Source organism: Corvus hawaiiensis, chromosome Z, assembly GCF_020740725.1.
Source record: "Corvus hawaiiensis isolate bCorHaw1 chromosome Z, bCorHaw1.pri.cur, whole genome shotgun sequence".
Classification (NCBI taxonomy): domain Eukaryota; kingdom Metazoa; phylum Chordata; class Aves; order Passeriformes; family Corvidae; genus Corvus; species Corvus hawaiiensis.
Window position 1 is genome coordinate 47,037,353 of NC_063255.1, and position 25,606 is coordinate 47,062,958.

The 25,606-nt window shown below is 41.0% G+C and overlaps 1 protein-coding gene and 1 long non-coding RNA gene across 6 annotated transcripts in view; one reads left to right on the forward strand and one right to left on the reverse strand.

Annotated features, from left to right (window-relative positions):
* PTBP3 (polypyrimidine tract binding protein 3) overlaps window positions 1–139 on the reverse strand; it is a 49,333-nt gene extending 49,194 nt beyond the window's left edge. For 2 of the 5 annotated variants that reach the window (XM_048292375.1, XM_048292372.1), the window contains exon 1: window positions 31–136. The gene's annotated coding sequence lies outside the window, so the exon portion shown is untranslated. Of the gene's footprint in view, window positions 1–30 lie in introns of all 5 variants that reach the window. The other 3 variants (XM_048292373.1, XM_048292374.1, XM_048292369.1) reach the window with 3 other exon arrangements.
* LOC125320244 lies at window positions 91–25,386 on the forward strand. Its single transcript, XR_007201061.1, has 3 exons — window positions 91–172; window positions 17,355–17,415; window positions 24,182–25,386. It is a non-coding gene; the product is annotated as an uncharacterized LOC125320244 (long non-coding RNA).
* The last annotated feature ends 220 nt before the right edge of the window (window positions 25,387–25,606 follow it).

Sequence of the window (25,606 nt, forward strand, 5' to 3'; positions counted from 1 at the left end):
TCCGAAACCCAGCCCCTCTCCAACACCCACCTTTCCCCTCGCTCCGCTCCCTCCGACGGGGGCGGAGGGGACCTCCCCCAGCCCCTCTCTCTCCACCCCCGCTGCTCAGAGGAAGAAGGAGCCGGGATGTGCCGGTCACCGCCCCGTCCCGCCCCGCTCCAGGCGGCACCAGGTGAAACCCTCGGGGGGCTGGCGGGCGCTCTCCGCGGGCAGCAGGCGCCGCCCGCCCCTCAGCGCGGCCCCGGCGCGGCGGGGGAGAGGGACCCCCGTGCACGGCCCGGCGGGGCGGGCGGGGCCGCCCCGGAGCGGAGCGCGGCGCAGGCGCACCGAGGGCCCGCGCCCCCACCGCCTCTCCCTCCGCGGCGCCTGCGCAGTGCGGCGGTGTCGCCGCTGTGCGGCGGTGCCGAGCTGTGGCGTGGGTTCGGCTGCTCGCCCCGGTGCACGGGAACACCGCACCCATCACTCGGCATCGCTTGGGTTGGAAAAGACTCCGAGGTCATTGAGTCCAACCTGCGACCCAACATGACCATGTCAACTAGACCATGGCACTACGTCCACTCCTTCACTAAACACCTCCCGGGACCGTGACTATACTACCGCCCTGGGCAGCCCATTCCAAAGTTTGATAACCTCTTCTGTGAAAAAATTCTCCGTAGTGTCCTCCCCTGGCACAGCTCGAGGCCATTTCCTCGTGTCCTGTCGCTGGTTGCCTGGAAGAAGAGACCGACCCCGACCTGGCTACACCCTCCTTTCAGGGAGCTGTAGAGAGCAGTACGGTCTCCCCTGAGCCTCCTTTTCTCCAGGCTAGACAACCCCAGCTCCGTCAGCGGCTCCTCATCAGACTTGTGCTTCAGACCCTTCCCCAGTTCCATTTTCCTTCTCTGGCTTCCCTCCGGAACCTCCGCGTCTTTCCAGCTCAGAACTAAAAGCAGGACTTGAGGCATGGCCGCACCAGTGCCCAGTACAGGGGGATGGTCACTGCCCTGGTCCTCTTGGCCACACTGTTGCTGGTACAAGTCAAGACGAAAGACACTGTCCTTTTTGGCCACCTGGGCACACTGCTGCCTCATGTTCATAATCCGTCGACCGGCACGCCCAGGTCGTTTTCTGCCACGCAGCTTCCTGTCCACTCCTCCCCCAGCCCGTAGCGCTGCAAGGTTCAGGGGGGCAGCCACAGGTCAGGGCAGCTGCCACAGTTGAGGGGCCCCGCCATCCCTCGAGGTCCCCAGTGTCCTGCCCTTTGGGTTCCGCAGACAACCTAAGACAGCCAGGACAGAGGGAGAAAGACGGCCGCTCACCCGGGGCCACCAGGCAGGAGTCAGGTGCCAGCCCCGAGCTGGATGCTGGTCACGTGTCTCTCTCTCCGTGTGGCGCAGCCTCAGCGGTGGCTGTTGCGCTGTCCGTGTCAAAGCTAGACATGTGGGTTTGTAAATTCGCTGAGCCATATGTTAAGGAAACTTCGTTACATGACCGGGAGCCACTCTGGCAGTCACTCCTGCACCACCTGAGCTGGGACCGAGGCCCCTTCACACCCCCACACTCACACAGTCACACCAGGTTTCCTCACCATCTCGACCCCAGGCTTCCCACAGCAGGGTTTCAGACGTCCGCATCCTCTGGGGTGCAATAACTAAACAACAAAAGAACAGCTCGAGCTGGTGCCTCTGAAATCCATAGGTGGGACAGTGGGCAGATGCCTGGTCCCCTGACTGGAGGGTAGAGCTCCTGAGTGATGCTGGGCAAGGCCTCGTGACATACTCGTGGCTGTGCGTGGGTCAAGTGAGCTGCGTCTGCATCCTGCACCCTAGGAGTGGGCGCCCAAGGGCAGGAGGTGCCCTGGAGGTACCAGGTAGAGACATCCGCTTTTCACGTATCTGCAAGGAATTGTGTTCCTCTGGTTATGTCCTGTGTAGGGTGGACTTTGAGGACTTCCCTGAGCTAACTCCTTTTCTGGGCTATGTCGTTGAAGAAATGTGCAGCCTCAATCAAACGGATGACAGTCACATGACAATTCTTGAATGTCCTGTGAGTCTGATAGACTTCACTCCTAAGAATATAGGAATATTTACAAGTTTGCTTTTCCCCCACAAACTACAGGAACAAGACAAATCATCATGATCAAAGAAGTACTTTGGGGAGTAATCGTTTGAAAAAACCCCTGAATTTTAGTCATAACACAAGGCTCAAAAATAAATTTTAGACATAACAGCAGACTCAGAAAAGATTATATTTGAATCAGTTATTATGAGAAAAGGAGGTGAGAATATATATGTATCTCTTTTAGATATTCTAATATGAGAACATACATACACATATGAGAATATGCTGATATATTCATTATTTCTAATTTATTGGAATATATTTTTTATATGTTAGTAATTAGATTTTTTATACATACATAAATTTAAAAATTAAGGATTTTTGAGTCCTTTGAAAGAACTTTTCTTTAGAGGTCAGATTGTGAAAAATGACATACAGTTTCATCCCTTAGCACACATGTTTCTTGTTACAAGTTAAATATACAATGTAATTTAAAAATACTGTAAGGGTTCTCCTGTAACTGCTCTGTATACTATAAAAATAGAAATAAGTGCATTTTGCCAGTAATCTAGACTTTGCTGCCATTGAAGAATGCTTTTAAATTAACTTTCAACTGCAATTCACAAAGCCAATAGAAATTTTGATAGATAGTTATAATAGAAAAAGAAAATAAATCCTTTGTGATAGGGCCTGTGAGCTGGTTGCTAATACAAGCAGGGAACAACAGAAAGGAAGAAAACTTTGATCATTCCCTTCCTGGGAGGCAAGGAGTGAAGGGGAGAGAGATAAAGATAATGTGAGGGAAAACACTTCTAGGAAGCAAACTTGAGCTTTGGAAGTTATATTTCTACTTTGCCTGTCACACTTTTAGTTGTTTTTTGTTTGTTTGGGGTTTGAAGGTTTTGTTTGTTTGTGGCTTTGTTTGTTTGTTTTTAATTGCTCCACTTATTTTTAATAATTTAATTTTAATTGTATTAATTTATTTTCTGCTTGCTTCCCTGATTGGTTATGTCTGTTGCTTTTTTTCTCATTAATTTAAACTGTATTCTTCCTGGTCTATGTCAAATTCATGTTTCTTGCAACTTTAGGGAAGTCGTGGTGTTGTGCTGTCCATAAATTAGGTGCGTGTGATTGTGTTGAATGGATGTGTTGTTTCCAGCTGCCTCTTTTATAAGGACATATAAACTGAATGATGGTCTTGTTTACTTTAAAGAGGTATATAGTGTAATTTAATTAAATAGAACTTCGAGGAAGAACAGAGATCTGTATGCACAGATCCAATTATAGCATCAGGGCCTGGGTGCACAATATTTTGTCTGCTCAGCATACAAATACAATTTGACAGATGCAATTAGTCAACCTGATCTATTTTAAACAAACTATGTTTATCTGTTTTTAGCAGCACAGTATTTTACCAAAAATTACTTGTCTTTCATGTTATTCTATCAAGTTTAAAGAAACAGACACCTACTGTGCTTTTCTCCTTCATACGTTATTGATATTGTTGTTGTCCATATTGCTAACATTTGCTTATACTATGAAAACAAACCAAAAAAAATTTACCTGTTTTTCTGTTTTGCAGTTGTGATTATAATTTCATGGGTTGGAGTATTTATGACATAAATTAGTATTTGGCGGCTAAAAGGTGTCTTCTAAGCCGCTCTCTGTTCAATGAGGGCCTATTATCCATTTTATGTAGCTCCTGTTTACTCAGAATAATTCAATTCATTGTTGTTTTTCAGGTAATTCTCCTATGAAAACTCCAGTTCTTTGTATCATATTATGTTTATGTAACCAGATAAATTATGTTTCTCAGGATACTACACAGTACCACTTCTAGTAGGAACTTCTTTGTTTAGTTTCCTGGAAAAAAACCCTAAGAGATTTCTTAGCAGGGTAGTCATTGACTAGGTCATTTAACTTTGATCCAGCCTGACAACAAAAGGCTTTCAAGTGGAGACTGTAGCTCAAGAAATAACAGTCCTGATTAAACCGATTTGCTGCAATTTTACCAGCGCCTCAGCTCTTCTGGTGCAACTGAATTGTAAGGTCATTCCACAAGCTGGATTTAAAAAGGTAACTTCCTCCACCTTTTTGGTTAGGATTAGTACACTAGCGTAGCAGAGCAGACATCTGGAGAGAGCTGCCATGGACTTCCATGGTCCAACCCCTCTCTGGTTTACCATGCTCTGTACAGGCTGGCAGCTCCTGGTAGGCTATGGCTACTCCACTAAACTGCTCCCTGCACTGATAGTCAGAAATACAAGCTGCATCTTTGACTCTACTAATCACTTCTGGAGAGAAACTAAAGTAGATGCTTTCTCTGACCAAACCAGTTCCTTTAAGTGAACCACTCAAAGTCACATTTGGATATCATGATTTAAAATTCTGTGTCTTCCACTAAGGGGCCTGATGCATTACAGAAAACTGGGTACAGAATTTTAGCAGAATTTTACTGGCAGCGAAGAAAAGGGAAAAATTGTTTTGCTAAGCTACTAAAAGCTGTATTTATCAAAAACCTGAGTTCAGTTCAGACTGAAATCACTATGTGGCCATGGTTCAGCAGCAGCTGTCTTTGGGGAGGTCTGAGGATGGGAGAGGTTGGTTGGTTTTTTTTCCTGAGATAAACTCCAGAAATTTCTGTTCAGGTGAGTGTGAGAATGTGTTATATGTGCTCTTGCTGTAGTCAAAGATCAAGTTACTATTAAAGAATTTAGTTACACTGTCTGTAATATCCTTACATGAGGAAAACGGTTTTTTAGTTAGGACTCACCTACCATTTGAGACTATGTTTTATCTCCTGATTTTAATGCAGAATCATTCTAAGATCACAGTAAACCTAAATAGCATTTATTGGCAAATGGCAACAAATTAATATATGTCTGTCTCATGGAATACACTAACTAAATTACCAGTGTTGGAAACAACATAACTAACCTGTTAACTGTAGCCTAATCAATTTAGTCCAGAGCTGGCAAGACCCTTGGATGCTTTAGCAGGTGGGAAAAGATCAGGTGAGCACAATAAAAGGCTTTGGCAGAGTTTGGATTTCAAGAGCATTGAAATGGTATGTAATATTTAGGAATGGCAGAAATTGAAAGTATTATAATTGTGCCTGTTGGTATAAAATTTTAAATTGTTACCAGACCTTAAAGTAAATACTGATATAAAATCTAGCAAATTTGGGATGTAAAATTACACTCCAAAATCAGTATTTGTGCATAGAACTGACAGAATCTGTAAAGTTTGGAACATGCAGCCCCCACCCCCAGTGAAGTAAATACATTTTGTTTTTAAAATAAATATTTGGCATTGGCCAGTTCAGAGGAAACCCAGAATATCACCCCAAATCCATGTTTAAGCTCAATGGTAGCCATTTGAATCACAGAGAAGAGGATCAGTAGACAAAAGACAGGCACGGAGCAAGAGGACAACTTGCTCTTTCAACTCTCAGGATAACCATTTCTCAGTGCTGATAAGACAATACCAAACACTTCCTGTTGTGTCTGACCATTTTGAGACACCCTTTGTCCTTGAGAAAAAAAAAGTAGAAAAATTTAATAGGAGTCCACACAGTAAATATGGCAGCAAAGATCTAATTCTTAGTCCTTTTCATTGCCCTTCTCCCAGGATTCAATTGGTATGAATCTTGGGTATGTATGTAATGCATCACTAATGAGGTGGCTGTTTTGAGGGTGCATCAAAAATTTTGGTATGTTCTCACTCTAATACATAATACATAATACATACTTGGAGACAGTGAGGGAATATTACATCTTGTTTCCTATTGCATTTTTATTATGCTGAATTGAGTTACTCACTGCCACCATTTACAAACCTTTTAGATGTTACTGGATGTAGCAGATGGGAGAAGCATTTAAGGACTGTTATTAAGGAGGGCTTGCAGAGGCTGAAGTTACTATCCTATTTGTAAGGACAAGTGGGACTCTTTTAGGAAGCCAAGTCTCTTTTTATCATGGGATGGTCAGGTAGCAGCAAGAAGAGACTGTTTCCCAAAAGAAGGCTTGAGGAGAGCAGCCACAAGGCAGGCCAGGCAGCGCCCTCGGCAACAGAGCACTGTCCCCTGGCACCAGAGGCAGGTGAATCCAAACAATGATTCAGGCACAGAAGGGGCAAGTGTACCTATGAGGTAGCTAAACAGAGACTGAAGGCCCAGGCATGAGGTTAAATGGAAGCTCCAGTCTGAAGGTGCAGATGGAGGCTCTGGGAGAGGCTTGTCAGGGCAACCAAAGCCTATTTCTCATCAAGGTTCCTGTCAGGGACGTAGTGGGTGTGGGCTCTCCCATTGACTGTTTATTTCAAAGGCAGAAAGAAGATGGGATATCAAGATGAAGAAAAGCCAGAAGAAAGGTTTTCATCTTCACTAGTGGTGAAGGGCTGTTCGGAAGAAAATTAATGGTCAGAGTTTCTTTTGAGCAGAATGTCTGTTGGAAAAGCAGACATTGCTTTTGAATGAAGAAATATTCTTACTTTTTCTCCCTTGATGGGACACAGAGTAGTGATAGCATCTTCTATTGAAAGAGATTCCGGCCCCAAGCCTTCTGGATAACATCAAAACACTCTGTCTCATGTTTTTCTCTCTTCATTTTTTCCCCAGATGGGGAAAAAACCACATTATTAGCTTTGTATTTTAACAGTACTTAGAGTTATGATATAGCTAATGTAGCTAATGAGAATATCCTCAGAATGTAATAATTTTGGTAATGAAACTCTGAATACTGGAGATCATTTGGCCTAGGTTTTCTTAGCTGACTAGGTTGTTGACTGAAGAGAAACACCTATCTTGCCTATTTTAACCATCTACTTTTTAGGACATACACTAATTTATTGTACTTACATCTTGACATTCTGTGACATGGATTTCTGGTACAGCTCCTCTTCTGTAAAACTCTGTAAGTTTTCTCAATTTTTATTCCACTGAGGCTACTGCTGTGCCTAATAATGGAGAAATGATCACATCTTTTCCATAGAGAAGCCTTTGTACTTTATTGTGGGAACAGCACCACATGGGTATAACAGGTTTTTTACCTCCTTCATGTGCCTTCCTGCTACATCTTGACATAACACCTGTGTAATAAATTTGTTAGCACCTCCAGGTGCCTTTCTTTTACAGCTTGACATAACAATACCCGCCAGTGGTAAGCTTTGTTTGTTTATAGCATATTTGGAAGTGTCAGGGAAATGGCAGAGCTTCCAAGATGGTTAATTAGCTGGTAAGTGTTCGAGCGTAATATCATTGTCACGCAGCACCTTTTTTTTTCTCCCTGAAGAATTTTCTTGACATTCTTCCAGTGCTATCGATGAGTTTACAGTAGCAAGTTTCATTAGTGGACCAAATTTCCCATCAGGGCATGGCTCTAACAAATTGAAGCAGATCTTTATTTTACATGTCTAGCACACTTGCATTATTTTTTCTTTCCAAATATTCAAAGAATCTATTTTTGGCAGGTAGCAGCCAATTGCGATTTTCTTACTATGCGTATTGTCTCTTACAGACTTCGATCAATTTGAAAGAGTATCATGTTTACAACTTGGTTTTTTCTATACATCTGTCATTGGTCAGTTGTCCCTTAAGATGCTCCAGTATGATTTTAGAGTTCATTCCCACATTATATTTAACAAATTACTATTTCCAGCTCTACAAGCTTTGTTCCACAAACAGATACAGAAGCACTATCTTACATGAACTTTGTAAATAACTGAGCGTACCAGCATATACATGACTGGGTGAGGAGTTTTAGCCAGGGAAACAACTGCTATGTTTGATTTCTGGACACCTGGAGTAAGGATCATTTGTAACTGCACAGTGTTACTTGTTAAAGCAGTATGTATTTCTTGACTACAGTTAACAATTCTATTCCACAACTCTTTGGAATTACTTGGTACCAAAGAGTTCCCAGAGTCGCAGTTTGAACTCAATTTTGCTCATGCATTTTGATCATATGTGGTCACAAACAGGCCACAGTTGCCATGTGGGCAATTTCTGAGATTCCTGGCATGAAGATTAATCTCTCTACTTGCAGTCCCGTGGGTCTAAATAATATTTAGTTTCTAGACTAAGCTGTTTATGCCAAAACTTTCTAGGCTGTAGCATAGTGTCTGTTTGTGTCTTTTATCAGGTCATGGTCTAAATGCCTAGAAAAGTGCTGAAGGACTGAGACCAAATCTGGTAATTTTGTGGTTGGTCTTACACCTCTTCCATCAGAAGAGCTTTTAATTGCTGCTCATAACAGTTTGTACCCTTAGACTTAAACCTAGGCTTTCTTTAATATATCAAACTGTTTGTAGACTCTCCTGAATGATCTTTTGATAAGACCTGTCCTCTCTGCTTAGGGAGCCATCCATATTTTTGGCAGATTTACAGGGCTACATCTGCCTATGTGAAGATGTATTTCCATTCATAGTTCTCTTCTGCTTTTTTTTAACTAACTGTCGGGTGAAAAAGAAAATTGCAAAATGAACGTGAGGAGTTCTTTTGCCTTTTAGGCTGAACTAGAAAATAATATGAAAAAGGTGCCCTTAGTTTTATTTAAGAAGACCGCTTCTGTCAGCTCAGATTAGTCCCATCTTACAAACACTTGACCTAATAGCGCTTAAAGAAAAGGTGATAATCTAGCAGAGGATGAAGTGAGTGTGGGGAACTGGAACTGACCAATAGAGATTTGGCACAGCTTTTAGGAGAATCCTTTTCCACTCTCTTTTTTCTTTCTTAATCACTCCTTTTTCTCCCATAGTTCTAAGGAATGACTAATCAACTTTGTGTATGACTGTACTTGAACACAGGTGGGATAACATGCTCATTTGGGAAAGCTGGGTATCTCTGATAATGCTATCAAAAGGTGGTGGACATCTGTCAAAATCATGATTTATAAAAGAGTTACAACAGCTCTTCTAATGACTACATTGTTGGTTTGCTCTTTCATGTACCCAACCTCTTGCTTCTCTTTGGGTTGCCCATTCCTCAGAGCAGGACTAGTCATGCACTCTGTGTTTGCCTAGCAACTGGCCCACAGGACTCAGCCTTTAGTATATTACAGATAAGCAACAAGACGGAATAGACTAGACTAGACTAGACTAGAATAGAACAGAATAGAATATTTTCTTTGGAAGGAACATACAAAGATCATCCTGTCCAACTGCCTGGCCCCTTCAAGGCTAACCAGAAGTTAAAGCGTTTTGTTAAGGGTGTTGTCCAAATACCTCTTGCCTGAGGAATCTACGACCTCTTTGAGAAGCCTGTTCCAGTGTTTGATGGGATAAGGTAGGTTAGTGAAGCAATCCACCATTCTCCTAACAGATTTTTATTTTTGCTTCCTCAGGAGAACTCTCTGACAACTGAGAAAATTCATCAAGCAGTTGCAGTATGCATTCTCTTTATACGTTTCTTGTGGCATTTCTTTGTGTTCCTCCTTCTGGACAGCTCAGAGTAGGAATACCTGGTAGTATTTATTCCCCATTGTTTTCAAGTACAAATATTCTTTGACATAGTATGAAGAGTTCAGATTTAGAGGATGTGCCTTATTTCAGTTAAAATATACTGGGATATTAAGAGCCCTTTATAGTTGGATGGAATAAAAAATGTTGTATAAAAGAGTGGCCTACCATATTTGGCTATAAATAGAACTTAAATTTATATAATGCACTGGATAGCAGTAATTTTAGTCTGACTTATGGTAAGAGCAGTACTTTAAGAACCAGAGACTAATTCTGCAAGACTTTTGCACTGATATCCAAGGATTTAATTCAGGCTCTATGAGATACTGGATCGAAGTTACAAAGAGTTAATTTCTGAGTTGGGGACACTGGTCTAAATCCTTAACTGTGTTTATATTTCTGCTTCTGGTTTCAAACTGTGTTTTCAGAACTTGTATAATATAAGATGTGGTTGGTCGTATCAGTAGCAATGATGAATTTCCCTGGTTTTGAGAAGTCTTGAAGGGGCATTGTGTCAGAAACAAGTTAATTAACCATAAGTTTGCCTTGTATTATTATTGTAAAAGTGACCAAGAAGTACTTGGCAGCAGTGGGCAGGGAAGGTGACTAAAGCCAAGGTAGCATACAGTTGTAAACTCAGAGAGACAGGAGAAACGTTTATCTTACTTTCTCATGTTCAGGAGGCAACACCTGAAAATGCCTCTTGAAAAACTCCAGCCAGAGGTAATAAGATTAAAGAAACTACTTAAGAGCTTTTTTAACAATAATACTGTTTTGAAGACTATTAAATAGTAATACATGGGGTTTTGAGAGAATCCTTACAGTTGTAATTTACTCAGTTCATACTTGTGAGTATTTTAAAATTTAAAACCAGTAAGTCCACATATTCAGACCTTTGTGCATGCAAGAATAATGATCGGTATGTTCAGGGCAAGTCCTGCAAGTCCTGCAAGAGCAGATTCACTGTTCATCTGAAATCAGTTATTTCTTGTTACCTGGCCATTCTTTTAAATCCCCAGTAGAACTATGTGCACACATGCTCACACAAAACAAACAAACAAGCAAACAAACAAACCTGTGTTAAAAAGTTAATGTTTTCAAACCGTGCACACTTAGGGTCAAGTCCAGTTTTCCAAATGTTCAGTCAGTATTACTAAACTCAGTGGGATCTGCAGCACATATTACGTGAACAGGACTGAACATGTAGCTGGCCTGTTTCTTTACCTATGAAATTGCGTCCTTCCAAGACAATTGGAGTGTCACAATGATCTGTGCTTCACCTCACTCTAGAAGACTTCAGAATAGAGTCAGATCTTATCTGTAGTAAGCACTCTTGTTAATTCCTGTCAGCATAACCTTGACTGAGAACAAAACCCGGAGTGTGACATCACAAATTGTTACTTTTTTTGTCTAGCTCTTGCCAAATTCCCAGAAGGGAACTGGACTAGTCTCAGTGGTTCCTTGGGGCAGAGCACTATAGATGGGCTTATGTGTCTTTGCCAGAGGGATGTACAAAGGAATTGTTCAGGGTGTTTCCAACACTAGTACAGTTCTGGAGTTCTTTTAAAGAGTTTGTAACAATGCTTTAAATAAAACTCTTTCAGGCCAGTTACCTGTATGAAAAGTGATAGGACATTCAGACTTCCTGCTGCTTTGGCAGAGTTGCTTTGCATTGATCTCCAGCATGACACTGAGGGCATGGTCAGACATTCATTCTTACTCTATAAAAGTCATGCTAGTTGAAGGAAGGAAGAGAGGGAACGTCTGTTTCACAACTGCCCTCCAGCCATTAGTTTTCCTTTCCATTCAATATAAAGCTGCATGTCTGCATCTCATAAGCAAAGAGACAGTAAGAGAAGAGAGAAACTGAAGTTTCATCTGGGTGGCAGATCTCTCTGTAGGTTCAAAGCCCAAGCTGGGCTCCAAGACACAAGTTTTAAACATGGTAGCATTTGGGATCAGAAGTTGTTAAGGGTATCATAGCAATTGAGGAGGAACCCTACTCAACCTCGAAATGTTGAAATACACACTAAGCAAGAGAAATAATAATTTTGTGAAGGTGTGAAGTGTATTTCACTTACTCAAGTAACAGATATTCCATCTTGAAAGACCTGCAAAACAGTAAACCATGGACAGATATGCTGCATTACACTACCTCCTTCACAGATGTCAGAATTACAAGATAAATGTTATAGAAAGTAAGTTGTAAAATTGAAGAGTCTTATCCTGGTTACAGCACAACAGAGGAGGGTGCACACTTTCAGGCTTTGAAGTGTTTCTCAGGTAGTTGGAGACGTACTCAACTTTTAGTATGCTCTAGCAGTGCAGTGCATGTGGGCACTAATAACATGCCAAGGTAAACCTTGCTGAAGCTAATTTCTGCAAACACTTGTACAAGACAGCAGCAACACTCCTGATAACAATTATTAATAATTAAGCACATTTTGTTGAATGAAGATGTTATTTGAAGCTGCAAGCCTTCTTTTAAAGCTTTGGGAACCTGGTTTTAATACCTTGATTTTTGTTTAAAATTTCTTTCTCCAAAGAGACACTATTTCTCAGCCTTTGTTGAATACTTTTTCCCAAGATTTAGGTCCTTCTCTGTGGAAGTACTCACAGCTTTTTACCGGCTAGCTCTTGTAGTTCAATGCCTTAGAAAGCCTCGGGCAGCCTAGAGAGGTAGCACGGGCAATCCAGCATTTCAGTAGCTCTGAAAGCGGCAAATGGTAGCTGCAAAGCTGATACCACCAGCAGAAGCAAAGAGGAAGAAATACAAGTCTCAGCTTAAGCTATAGTCCTGCTTTCAATAAGAGACAGAGACACACAGATGTTTGCAGAAGGGATGCAAGCCGAAGAGAGCAGGCCCCTTCTCGGGTCCTTCTTTTACTCGGAGAAGGGGAAAGGGGAGGACTGGGGGCGGCCCCGGGGTGACCGGCCAATGAGACACTGCTAAAGAGTCTGAGTTACATTTGGCTTTGCCCGCGCTTGGAACAAAGGAGCTCAGAGCACGTGGCAGGGACAAGTCCTGGCTTGTTTGACCAGGGAGGGGGAAGGGCAGCTCGAAGCAGGCAGCAACACTTCTCCTATGGACATATTAAAGCTGGTGTGATTAATGGTAATTGCTGCTTTAGAATATTCCTACGCTGTGCTAAAAATGTGGCCCATTTTCACGGATACCTGTCTTGAAACTAGTGGGGGAAAAGGTCTGTCCTGTGGAGTTCACAATACAGATAGATAAAATATGGTAGAGGAATATGCATAGAAATAATTGCCCAAGGTGGCACAGCTGAGCTGGAACTGAAACCCAGCAGTGTCCTTTGTATCTCATAGGCTGTCTTGCATACCAGCTTTGCTTAATCTCACTGAAATAGAGTACAACATTTTTACCTGTTTTGAAATGTCTTTTCTGATATATTCTTCATCAAGAAGTGCATGGTTATATCACAACCCTGTTTCTCCCCAGTGCTGACAGCATGACAAATGCTGAAATCCAGTCCCTTTTCCTATGGTGTTTTTCACCTCATAGATATGCTTCTTTCATCACATTCCTTGTCCATGCTGCAGTAAAGATCCATAGTTTTGACAACACCAGCTAAATAGAGCTGAAGAAAATTACAAGGACGGGAACACTAGATGGCTCACAAGGTGTTTAAATAATGTATAATTTCTTCTGAATAAACAGCTACTCATAATCTGATGCTTCAGACTGCATTAAAATAAAATACATTTATTAAGAGCCTGCACAGTTCAAAGCTGTACAAACAATTTGTTGTAGATATAAAAATGCCTTGTTTTCAAAGGCATTGGAAAGGGAAACAGTGAGTTTTGTGCTTGGCACAGGCGATCTGCCCCAGTCTGCAGTTAGCCTCAGCATATCAAATGAAGGAAGAATGCAGCAGGAGTCTTTTTAATTAATCTTCATGTTTACATTGGCCCTTTGGTCCTTTGTATGCTCGAGTATGTGAATGTACAAAGGGGAGGCTGCACCTTAGTTAATATGTTATGTAGTCAGATTTTGCTTTTTTGTCAGCCTAGCCTTTATGCTAGTTGTACTCACTGGTAATTTATTACAGACTTATTAAAAAGCTTCACTTTGAAGAAAGTAATGACTTTATTCCAGCTTTTTGTTTTGGTTTTCTGTGGGCTTGGCTTTCTTAAAAAAATTTAAGATCTGCATCAGTGAGATATCAAACAGAAATAAGAAATTACACGTGGACAGTTGGCTTAGTCACAAATTTTTCTAGCCATCTGCATTTACTCGTGCAGATGTTACAATCAGTGTTCCCCATACATCAACTTATTTTGAGATATGTTACTATGAAGACTATAGCATAGCTGTTCCTTCAGTGTTTTTTCCTTGGATTTCTGTATATTGCATACATAAGCTAAACCATGCAGAATCCACAGAGTGAATACAGAGTGTTGTTCTTACCACTGCTGCAACGTGGAAACATAGTCAAAATAGAAATAGCCCGGTCATGAGATTGCCTGTGCTTTCAGTATGATCAGCATTGAAAAGGTTTTGCTGCCATGAATGATGCAGATTAAGGAATCTGGGAAGATTACTTACCCCTATAGCTGAACATAGCTCAGTTAAATGTAGCTGTACTGGCAAAAAAATTAAATAATCCTTTTGCTGCTATACAGAGACTAACAAAAGGTTTATCATTGAAATGTCTTGCTTGTAAGCAAGAGCTTGCTTTTAGTTGCATCAGTACAGGTCTGAATTGCTTTTACAAAGAGAACCACTGCATACTGCTTTATAAAAAACTTTTCAGCTATGGTCCCATTTCATCTGCTTCACTTTCACACTGTGATATTACAGTAAAACTGCACAGGGCTGTTGGCATAAGACTAGTAATAAAAACCTGTTGACTTCTGTTCACTATCACAAAATATGTGCTGGAAAAGAACAAGTTAACTGGTTCTGAAGAACACATGTTCACTAGCAGAAAATTGTGGAAGAGGCCCGTAAGCACCCTGTATCAATCACCTGAGGAGAAGAGAAATGCACTGTTATAAAAAGGAAGGAGCCAGATTATTTGCCTTCTTTGACAATTTTTATCATCTCAGTGTTGGTAGAGAGAAGGGAATTCTGGTTCTTAGAAGCAAACAGTTCAGCTGTAAGGAAGAACACTGTGCTATAAGAAGTTTAGAGTCATTCTAATGGTTTTCACTTTCTTTTTGAAGTGAAACCAATGAAGCCAGCATGGCTTTGCTGAAAAGCAGATCATGCCTGAAAGATTTGGTGGCATTCTACCGTGGAGTTACAGCAGTTATGGATGAAGGAAGAGTGATTGATATCCTCTACCTTGGAGTGGTGCAAAGCATTTTACACTCTTCCGCGTGACATCCTTGTCTCTAAGCTGGAGTTGATGGATGTTACACTTGGTGGGTAAGGAATTGGCTGAATGGTTGCATTCCAAGAGTTGTGATCACTGCCTCAATATCTGAGTGGAGACCAGTGATGAGTAGCATTCCTTGGGGATGGGCATTGGTATCTTTGTTGGTGACACAGCCAGTGCACCCTCAGCAAGTTTGCTGATGACATCGAGCTGTGCGGTACAGTCAACGTGCTGGAGAGAAAGGGAAGCCATCCAGAAGGACCTGGACAGGCTTGAGAGAGAGGCCTGTGCAAATGTCATAAACTTCAACAAAGCCACGTGCAAGGTGCTGCACCTGGGTTGGGGTGCACCTGGAGATGAGAAAGCTCCAGGGAGAAATTACAGCACCTTCCAATACCTAAAGGGGCCTACAAAAAGGCTGGAGAGAGACTTTTCACAAGACCATGTAGTGACAAGACAAGAATGAATGGCTTCAAGTGGAAAGAGGGTAAGCTTAGGTTAGACACTAGGAAGAAATTCTTTACTGTGAGGGTGGCAAGGTGCTGGAACAGAGAAGCTGTGGATGCCCCATCCCTGGAAGTGTCCAAATCCAGGCTGGATGGGGCTGTGAGAAATCTCATCTACTGGAAGTTGTCTCTGCCCATGGCAGGGGTGTTGGAACTAAATGGTGTTTAAAGTCCCTTCCAACCCAAACCATTCTATGACTCTATGTGTCTAGAAATGCTAAGAAAGCTCACCATCAGCTTGTTTGTGTGTATGGGACTGAGGCATTCTGAAGGGTTTAGGTGTGAACCTGAGGGTTTCAGTTTTCTGGGATTCTTGTAAACAGGTTCTTTCCGCCAGAAGTGGGAAACAGAGGAGCTTGGACATGGCCAAACACAGTGAATAGACAGCTGAACTTCAGAATCCAAATCTCAATATAAGATTATGCAAAAATTAAACTGTAGCTTGGGGAGGATGTGCGGAAACCTGAAGTTGAAGAGGTCCCAGATTAGAGCCTGGAAGGTGATGCTGACTGAGGATTCAGGAGTGCAGTTCCTTACCAGCAAAGTGGTGAGCGGGTTAATTGGGGGTGCCACCAGGTACTATCACAGGCCATAGTCCCAGCTCAGAGCTAGATCCTTGTGTTAAGATCTTTGGGCCTGCACAGTGTCTGATGGAAATAACTGCATAGACCAAGGCAGCTTTTTCTTATAATAAAACCCACTGAAGCCAGTGGATTCAGATTCTCTTTGGCTTAACTAGAAGTAATATTTTATAATCTTGTGGTGTCAGTTAGGTAACAAAGAAAACTGTTTTACCAGCTTCTCCTGGGCTTGGGGGTTTTTTGCATTTTGTCCCCTTGTTTTAGATTAATTTTAACACACGTTATGTCTGTTTGTAGACTGATTTTTTTTCCACACAATGACGTGCAGAAACCACAATTTTGTATCATCCTTTTGTGTAAGGTTCTGGGTTTATTTTAATAAGCCTAATTACTAATATTTTTGTGAAGGTGTTTGATTCTATCCTAATCCTGTGTATTTGAAAATGCTTATCTTACATTTCTCATGCTCCAATAAATATTTGTTCATCAAGAATACTCGTAAACCTAAGTCATTGCTCCAAGCATTAGCATCACAGCTTTTTTCATTCACTGTGTTTCCCTGTGACTTATTATTAACTGACTTCCCTTGTCAAAAATAAATTGTGTTTATTTTTGACACAGTACTGCTGGTATTTGATATTATTTCACTGTGGTAGGGCTGCCCTTATGTTTATTCTAAAAAACAATGTTTCTTAATTTGTTTTGAATTCCTCTCCTCCTGAATTTCTAATTGATATTTTTTCAAGTGGCTCAGCTTATGTCCTTGTTTTGGAAAGTTTTATTTCTTTATTTTATTTTGTGTTTGCTTGTTTTGTTTGTGAGTTTGTTGCTTTGGTTTTTTTTAATTTTTCTTTTTTATTACTGTTTTTTAAATAATGTTCAGATAAGTGCTGCTGACAGCTTAGGACATATTCTAACCATTTTTCTTTGACCTGTTCATTAGAATACCACATAGCTCAGAAGATAGTAATTCTGATTGCTGGCACATTTCCTGTCTTTTCCCTTTGATCTATAAAATAACTGCTCCATAAGATGGCCTCTCAGGCAATTCTTTGTAAAGAAAGTGTGCCTTTCCCCAGAGCGGTTTCTGCACGTATCAGAAGGCTGAAGCTGTTGGCCTCACCCAGTAGAAGTGTTCACAGCCTGAATTTTCTCTGGAACTGTGGCTAGAAGAGTTGATAGCTATAGTAACAGGAAACGTTTGACTGATCAAGCAGTGCTTTGCCTATCACTAGGGAGAACTTTGTCTAGTATTAACAAGAATATTTTCTTAGTTTAGAAACCCCTACTCCTTGCGAACCATTGTTCACCTTCTGCTGCATGGTCCTTCAAATGGCTGTGGGCACTTCACACAGAGCATTATGTGTCTCTCTGTGTGTGGAGGGGGGTGTTTCTCTTTGCAGTAACTTGTTTTCACTTTCTTCTAGGAAAAAATGAAACTGGTACAGGCACTGTTTCCTTCTTTGCCAGATGCCCTACCTCTCTAAGGTAATTAGCTTTATTTGCTCAGCTTTGCATGCTCAGAATAAAATTAGGCTATTTATTTTAGTGACAAATGTCAGGATAAATCCTATACTGACCTGTACTTTGCTGAATGCAGTTACTAATTGAGTCACTGGTTGATTTAGACAACAATAGGATTACATAGGATGCCTTTTCAGCATGTAGTATTGCTCCTAATTTTTATAGCGTGAGCAGGAACAAGACATATGTTGATACATAAAAATAAGAAAGATCTAATACTCAGAATCTACAGGACCTGCTACAAAGGAGTGATTCCACTAGGAAAAAAAGCGTGTTAGAGACCGACTAGTTTACTGATCTTGCAGCCTTTCCTTGTGCACATATTTTTATTCTCATTCTCATTATTTGGAAGACCAAATTTAAGACAAACACAAAAACACATATATAAAGCACATCACAAGCAAATGTTTATCTTTCTCCTCACTGAGTTTGATGGCTTGTTCAAATTTGGGGTTCACTTGCACTCAAGTCTGAGTTTCACTTTCAATGAGGAATTCTCAACAACTTTCAGGACTGGATCTTAACAGGGTTGAATGGTTTGGTAGCTAGCAAAGAGGAGTTTTCCTTTCCCAGTGTTCCATTTGAAGCAGTATAAGCAACAGTAAACTCCAATAATCTAATAGTTACCTCATCCCTGCTGTTTTATATTGAGTAATAAGGCTTTGAAAAAAGGTATCAGCCGAACCAAGACATGCAGAATGAAAGTCTTAGCAGCAGCATCTTGAGGGGAAAGGTAGAAAGAACCTGCATTCTGCTATTTGCACAGTGAGTCTGGTATTATCAGTGCAAATCTGCAGAAATACAAGGAGAAAAGCCAAAATTACAAAGACTGTTACTGTAGGAGCTAAGCCACAAGTATTCTCGTTCATGAATGACTGACTTAGAATTGTTCTGAGTTACTACAAACATTTGTGTTTAGTGAGTGACTCAGTATCGAGTGATAAATTGTAAAGGATTGATTTTGCCTCTACTGCTTAAGGATTTAAGAGTTATATAGGAAAATTCCAGCCCACTTGATGCTTGTGGCAACTTGTTCAGTCACAGACTGAACCATAATCCTTACATGTCTGTTTTCACTGGATATTAATTCAAGTGACTGGCACACAGACAGACACAGGCAGTAATAGACAGATTGTAAAGTTGCTGAACGGTGCTGTATTTATCTCTGTGTTATCGTTTCAATGTATGGGACCATGTTTCATGGTTCATGGAGATGCTCTACACAGAGATGATCCATGTATGGTAGTTTCCTAGGTAATTTTAGAGGTGTGAGAGAGGGCTGTGTCTGCCACTTAGGAAACAAGCAGAAGTAAGTGGTCAGTACAGTGGGCAGGTTGACTGCCTGAAGAAAAGATGCACTATTCCTTTAGTTTATATTCCTAGCAGGGTAAGGACCAAAAGTTCCAGTGGTACTTAAAAAGTGAAATGGAACATGAACTGTGAGCCGGTCCAAAAAGGGAGCTGTTGTTAAGCTGGAACATTGCCTGCAGTCATTTGCATCCCTGTTGGAAAGAAATCACATCAGCTAATGTGCAACTACTGCAGTACAAGGCCCAGTATATTGAAAGTAAACTGTGTGGGTTCAGCAGCTGCTGTGCAAGCAGGAAAGCAAAAGTCCCTGGCCCCTTTACAGAAAACGTGAGACAGGTGACTCCACGTAGGAACCCTCTCAAACAATCCAAGCTTAGGAAACAGAAATTACAGTTGTTAGGGAATGTTTGAACACATTTGAAAGCTGAGATAATTTCTTTCTTATCAGACAGAAATGATTGCAAGGAAGATTTTAAAATAAATCATCACTGTTTGAATGCAGGTAACTGAGAACAGCTGTTGGAAACATCCCCCTTAAGGTGACTGCTGCCTTTACCCCTCAGCAGAATGTGTGTAGTTGTCTTTACATAAACTCTCATGGCCTATTATTGGTGGTTCAGTGGAAACCAACCTATCTGTATACCTTTACAAGCAGTGCCTATTCTTTGCTTTCTCTTGCCCTTTTTTGCTTGCTCAGTCAAGTGCTTATGGCAGAGATCCTAGATCCTGATGCCACCTGAACATATGGAGGTGCCCATGTCTCCAGCCACAGATCCATGCCAATGTGGCAACAAATGCAGAGAATTCTTCCTACACTAAAAGCAAGGTTGATGAGAGTACATCTGTCTGAGTTCAGGAGGCCAGTGGTTTTAAGTTAGATTGATTTGACTGATTATGAGAGACTCCTCAACCCCACTCCCTGTGAACACCTGCAGTAACAAATCTGCTACAGATGAGACACCCAGTCAGTCATGGATGATGACCCCTATGGCAGGCATACTTGGAGTGACTGGAAAAGCAGCTCTCCTGTCCAGAGGCCTCTTAAAGGGCTACTTCAGGGGCTCCCTTCTTTTCTGAAACACCGCAATGAGATTGTCTGTGTGGGGTTTTTTAAAAAAATGTGACAGAGTAATGCTTTGATTCAGTGCATGATCTGTGTGGCAATAAATATCTCCAACTACCATTAATATTTTTTTTCATCAGAAGGGCAGTGATGTGGGAGACAGGAGTAATTTCCCTGTTACTTTTCTCTTTTAGAGAAGTCTTTCCTTTGGAACATGCCTCATGGTAGTGATTGCCTAAAGAATCATAGTCTGCAGTGCTTTGCTGAACTCCTTTTCAAAGTCCCTTCTTCACTCCACACCACTCAGCCTTCATTAACCCTTTCCTCCACTGAAAATCCTTTAATAACTGAATTACCTTTTCTCACCCTCACCCTTTAGCAAAGTGCAAATAGACTAACTAATCCACATTCATTTCCATTAACATACTTACCAAGGGTTAATAAACCCTATGGAAGTCCAAAAATAACATGAAATGGTGCAAAGATACTACATTTTCATCTTCTCGATTGGGGCCAAACACACCTGCTGAGACAAGGACTAACTGGGACTCAGCTACAAGTTTCTGTTCTGCAGCTCAGCTCTCAGGTGAAGCACTAGCTTTTTATTTAAAACTCTTCATATATAGTTATATTTCAGGAGGACTGCAGTCAGTGAAACCAGAATGTAATTCTCAGTCAGGTTTCAAAAACATTTGATAAATACAGCAATATTTCTTGTACGTGACATTTTACAGATTATTTGCATTGTTCCTTCTTTTACAGCCCATGGTTAAAACTGCATGCTAACTGTAAAATATGAATTATTTTTCTAACAAGAGATGAGCTAAAGTTTTAAGGTGGCAATTAGGTAGGTATCTCTGGTTCTGATGCTGGAAATGCTGCACAGAAAATATTTTGTTTTCAATGTCCCTGCTTAACAACTTGTAACTTATTATACCATCACTGCAGAAATAAAACACCTGTTAGCAAAAGAAACAGCCTGTAATATATAAAGTTTCTCTTTGGTTCTAGCTTTTAATTTGACTTTGTCTTTTTTTAAGTAAATGATTCATAACATTATCTTTTTGAAATCTTTATTCTTCATAGTACATGTTCTAATTGTGGTTCTCACCCATACTTGAGATCTATTAACCCCGTGGAATGACTGATTAATTCTGTTTATGGTACCTATCTTCTCTACTGCTGTGAAAGCTACAATGTTCCATTTTTGTTGTCAATTTCTAATAAATTAGAAGCTTGATTTGCAAGTTATCGAAGAGAAAACTATACAGAGAACCTTTAATGAATCAAATACTCACTTGCTCTCTGTGCTTAGGATGCATAGTAACTGTCATAATAACTTGCTTTTCTAAATTTTAACACAAAAGTCAGATAGTCTTAATCCTTTGTCCAAGGAATGAGGGAGGAAAGCATTGTACCCTCCTCCTTGCATACGTGCCAAGAAGACCAAGGATGCAGCAACTCTGATAGCATTACATTGACAGTTCATTTCAAGATGTAAGCAAAGGAGGTGTTTTGTTGCCTTTTTTAAAGTAGACTCTAATTATAAATGTTAGTGGAATGTTTTGAAGCGAGGTAGCCTTCCCTCACCCCTTCACTCCCTCACTTGGATGTTTCTCTGACATAGCTGACAGTTATGCTTTTGTATGAAGGCTGAGGAACAAATGAGATAAAGTAAGAAACTGGAATTCTCTCTAAGTATTAGAGCAATTTGCTACAGCACTACATTTGTAAGAGTCATCCTTCTATAACAAGTAGAAATGACAAAAAAGATCTGCAGCGTGAAGCTGAGATTAGGCTATATATTCTGTACCTGAACCAGAGGCTCCTGAGGACAGCAGTGGCACAAGTTGTGCTCCACCTGTTTCCATAAGTAAACAACCTTGCAGGTGGTACAGGTTGCAGCAACCAGAAGAGAGTCAATTGTGGCCAAGTGCCAGGTTTGTTAATGCAGGTTTTATTTCACAGAAATTTCTTGCTATACATTTAAATCAAAAGCATTCTGCTATGCAGCACATTTTTTACAATCCATTTGCCTGGTGGAATTACAATATTGTTATAAAAGAGGCAGAGAGAGTTGCATAGGAAATGGAAAATGGTAATTTGGACATTTTTTCAAAATGCAACAAAAGAATATCCTATATACGAATTTAGAAAACCTGTAGGAGATGAAGTTGTCAAATTTCTAAGTCTGATAGCAGCTTATCCTGCTATGATTCCTATGAACCAAACAATTCTGTCATATCGGTAAAATGTTTCTTTTCTCATTCATTTCTTATTCAAAAGATAAACTCTCAGCTTTATGAGTGTCTCTGAGATGTTTGAAACACTGGAAGCAAAGATGCACTTAAGTGCTAGCAGGATTAGACACCATGGATGTAGTCTTCATCAACTTGTACAACTAGGATTTTCCTTATTTCCTCTGTCAAAATAGATGATCATCATCTTCATTACAGAATCATGGAATAGTTTATTTTGGAAAAGACTACAAAGCTAGTTCAGCCCCCTGCCATGGTGGGGGTTGTGGCCCTCATCTGGAATTGCTCCAGCAGCTCCTTCTTTTGTTGAGAGCCCCAGAGCTGGGTGCAGCACTGCAGCTGGGGTCTCACCAGAGAGGAGCAGAGGGGCAGAATCCCCTCCCTCACCCTGCTGGCCACGCTGCTTTCGATGAAGCCCAGGACATATTTGGCTTTCAGAGCTGAAATGCAGATTGTTGGGTCATGTCAAACTTCTCAGCTACCAGCACCCCCAAGTCCTTCTCCTCAGGGCTGCCCTCAATTCATTCTCTGCCCAGCCTGGGTTTGTCTTTGGGATTGCCCTGACCCAGGTGCAGCACCTTGCAGTTGGCCTTGTTCAGCTTCATGAGGTTTGCATAAGCCCACCTCTCAAACCTGTCAAGGTCCTTCTGGAAGACATCCCCTTCCTCCAGCATACCATCTACACCACACAGCTCGGTGTCATTGGCAAACTTGCTGAGAGTGCACTCGATCCCACTCTCTGTGGCTCCAAGGATGTTCAAAGACCACTGGTCCCAACACCAACCCCTGAGAAATGCCACTCAATCTTTTAATATGAAATAGTTTTGTACGACTCTTTCCCTACAGGTTTCATGGTTTTAGTCTATTAAAAACAAGAGGCAAAGCCAAAGCACTTACCAGTATATCTTCCTAAAAAGTTTCTCTTGGCTTCAGCCAATACATGCTGAATGAATGTAGCAAGATTTTACCAAAAAGAATACACATCTTACATATTCACCACTGCGTTATCAAAGTCATACCCTTTAGCTCTTGAATGTATGACTCGTCTCCTGGCTTCAAATTAATAATAATTAAGTCTCCCACTAGTTTGTTTTTTTTTTTTAAATAATGGAAGGCTTTCCTTTATCTACTGATTAGTAAGAAAAAAGGAAGAGACTTTGATGTTCTCTCCTTGGAATTGTTGCAATGTTTTCAGCTTAAGCCTCCTGACCTGATTCATAAGTGCTCAAGTCAAGAACGATTAAACTTTTCTCATAACTTAAAAACAGTTCTCTACTGCATGGTCCTTCTGAGATTCTTCTTTTATCTTCAAGGTCAGGTAAAAACATCAAGGGTTTAGAAATATGCTCTATCTGTGAGATAGGTCAAGATGACCTTGTGTTCTCCCCCCTCCCCCCCCCCAAAAAAAAAGTTCATGTATTTCGTCTTCATTTAAAGCTCAGGCTGAGAAGAAAACAGCACAAAGTGCCTCCAGCAGCTTTAAAACTGATGGATGTTACTTAATTTTCAAGCTGTTTCAAATATCTTTCACTTCTTCCTTTGATGAGTTTTAATAATTAATATTTTTGCAGAATGCTGTTGCTCCAGACTGGCTTCCTCTGTCTGTTGCAAATTTTTTGTTTAGAATTTCATGCCTATTGAGCTATTGGCAAGATCTGCTTTCTGCTTTGCTTAAGAAATCAATAAGGATCTCTTCTGCAGATTAATTCTCTGCTGCTGCATTGTCCTCATTATGCTAGCTGTTAAGGGAACATTTCCTTGTTGCAGCAGTACATACATGAAAGTTAAGATCTTCAGGGTATCTTTGATGTGTCTTGGACTGACATCCCTAAACTAGCTCCTAATGAAATCAGGCTGCCTCTTCGCTGCCTTCCTCCCCTCTTCTTTTTTTTTTTTTTTTTCTTTTTTTTTTTTTTTTTGGTTGGTTGGTTGGTTTTGAGGTTTTTTTGTTTGGTTTTTGGTTTTTTGGTTTTTTTGTTTTGACTTTTTGTTTGTTTGTTTTTGTTGGTTTTTCTTGGTTTGGTTTGGTTTTGGATTTTTTGGTTTTCTTTTATTTTATCCAAGTGATAAAATGTGGTCTTTTACCTCCCTGTTGTAGGTAAAAATCCTCTAGGTGTGACATGGTGTTTTTAAGGGACTGCTTTTCGAGCATGAAGTTGTTACGTCCGTGCTTTCTAGAATACATATAGGCAATCTGGTGATTATTTTCACTGACTGCCGGGTGAAGTCAGCGGAAATCCCTGCACAGCGGGATTTTACCTGCGAGTGTCCGGCTTCCCGAAACACGCCGACGGCCGCCTCATCCTTGCTACTGACGCGCACCCCCGTGTGGGCAAATTCTGTGTCGTTCTCGCCTCCTCCCGGTTTCCTAAAGTACGTGGGCGAGAACAGAATCGTCTAGCCATCCATCGTGCCATCCTCAGGGGATCTTCACAGTCACAGGATATTCTGAGTTGGAAAGGATCCACACGGGTCATCGAGTCCAACTCTTAAATGGCCCGTGGCTGATTGAACGCGTAACTTCAGCGTTGTTAGCACCATGCTCTACCGAGTCAATCATTGCAGCCCCCTCCCCAGCCTCCATACATCTTCCAGAGCAGCAGCTCCCCTCCTCAAAGCCAACTGCAAAGATCTTTGAAAAAGAAAAAAAAAATTAAACAGCAACCATCGCTCACCACACGTGCTTCACTTCTTCAGGCTGGTGGTGAGACTCAAAGGTTTTATAAACTTCATTGACTTGCACAGTATAACCAAACTAGATAGAAGAATATGAGAAAGGGGGTCTTGCCTGTAAGCACTGAAGTCATGCTTTAAACAAAAAAACTAGAGAATTAGACCTTAAAGACTGATTCAAAAATTCCCTAGAGAAGACAGAAAACCCTTATCAAAAGTGAATTACTAACACACAGTCTCATATGGCAAGGGAAACTATTACATGTAAAGGCAGGCTTGTGCACTTAACTCGTGAGTATAATGGTCTTTCCATACCTCACCATACTGCACCATACCATGGCATGCCATCCCACACCATACCCATAACCATTACCATGTCATACCATACCACACCACAGCACTCCATATATTCTTCATTCATGCCATTAAGAGGAAAACTGCTTGAATGACAGCAAAAACTTTAATAAGATTGACTGCATTTCCATTTTACAGCTCTTTAGCCTTCTATCCTACTATAAGTTTCTGAAGCTTTCATACATTGCTATGGAACTTCATTTCTCTCAATCATCAATTCCTTTCCACCAACACCGATTTTAGACTATGGAATGTGTAGAAAGATGTTTCCATAGCAGCAAGATCATAGAAGTCCTTTTTTAAGGATTCAAAAATAGATTAGAATTGATAATGAAATAACTTGCAGTGGAAAATGTGGTTCCTAACTAGATAATGAATTCTGACAGAATTCTGCGTTTTAACTGTCCTTATCCTAACTCAGAATATTTGCTATTCCACATTTTTGTTTGCACAGTAATAGTCACAGGACACATGCAATTAAGCCAGCTGTTTCTGA